Below are 1,071 nucleotides of genomic sequence, written 5' to 3' on the forward strand. Positions count from 1 at the left end.
TTACTTCATCATCTACTTACCAGCCGCGATAGCAAAGCTGGCATTATTTTCAATCTGTCTGTGTGTGTATCTGTTAGCATGATAACTTCGAAACCGCTCAAAACATCATCACAAAATTCTACAGGTGTGTAGTAAGGATGCAGATCTCCTATGAGTTCGAAATTGGTGAAAGTGGTCAAGGTCAATGTCAAATTCCGAGCCGCGCTACGTACGTATCGGCACGCGGCTGGTGTGATTCTCCCCTTGAGGGATGGGGGCTCTAGTCATTTATATTTTACTACTCTTGGATTTGACTAAAATATTGTCTGTAAACTGGACAGAATTTACTGTCATTTTGATCATTTAATACTTTCACGGCTGTACTATATGACGTCATATTTCTGCCTACTGTAAGTTTCCATCCATCCATCCATTGCCAGACGCCATGTATCCCAAACGGGGTGGTCAAGGGCTTAGAGTTAATTGTTTTACAGGGAGGGGCACTAATCCTCCACCAACCCCACTTGACAGGTAGGGATGCCAACAGCATCTGGTGTTCCCAGGCGGTCACCCATCCAAGTACTAACCAGACCCAACGTTGCTTAACTTCGCTGATCGGACGGGAAACGGTGTACTCAACGTGGCATGGCCGTTGGCTGTAAGTTTCATCTCTAAATATTTCTCACGTAATTTCAACCTTGTATATATAAAAAAGAAAAACCGTGTTGATATAAGCAATAACATTATCTGTGTTATTTGGCTAAACATACAGCAGATAACACGTAATTCTGGTATATGGTATTGGGTACCAACGCATTTTTATCTTGTGGATGATTTCCTGGTATTATTTCTACCGATTTGTAATTTTCATCCGACACTGATTTCAGTTTGATATGATTTTTCTTCAGTAAAAATTCCCCCTCTCTCTCTCTCTCTCTCTCTCTCTCTCTCTCTCCTTGCGTGAGTATGCGTTTGTGTGAGTGTGTGTGTGTGTGTGTGTGTGTGTGTGTGTGTGTGTGTGTGTGTGTGTGCGCGCGTGTGTGCGTGTGTGTGTGTGTGTGTGTGTGTGTGTGTGTGTGTGTGTGTGTGTGT

The 1,071-nt window shown here is 43.1% G+C and overlaps 1 non-coding gene across 1 annotated transcript; it reads right to left on the reverse strand.

Moving 5' to 3' along the window:
- Positions 1–517: 517 nt before the first annotated feature.
- On the reverse strand, positions 518–636 carry LOC145393216 (5S ribosomal RNA). The gene has a single exon (XR_013896168.1). It is a non-coding gene; the product is annotated as a 5S ribosomal RNA (ribosomal RNA).
- Between the last annotated feature and the right edge of the window lie 435 nt (positions 637–1,071).

Source organism: Coenobita brevimanus, chromosome 23 (assembly GCF_032717465.1).
Source record: "Coenobita brevimanus isolate Jiangsu-jjx chromosome 23, ASM3271746v2, whole genome shotgun sequence".
Classification (NCBI taxonomy): domain Eukaryota; kingdom Metazoa; phylum Arthropoda; class Malacostraca; order Decapoda; family Coenobitidae; genus Coenobita; species Coenobita brevimanus.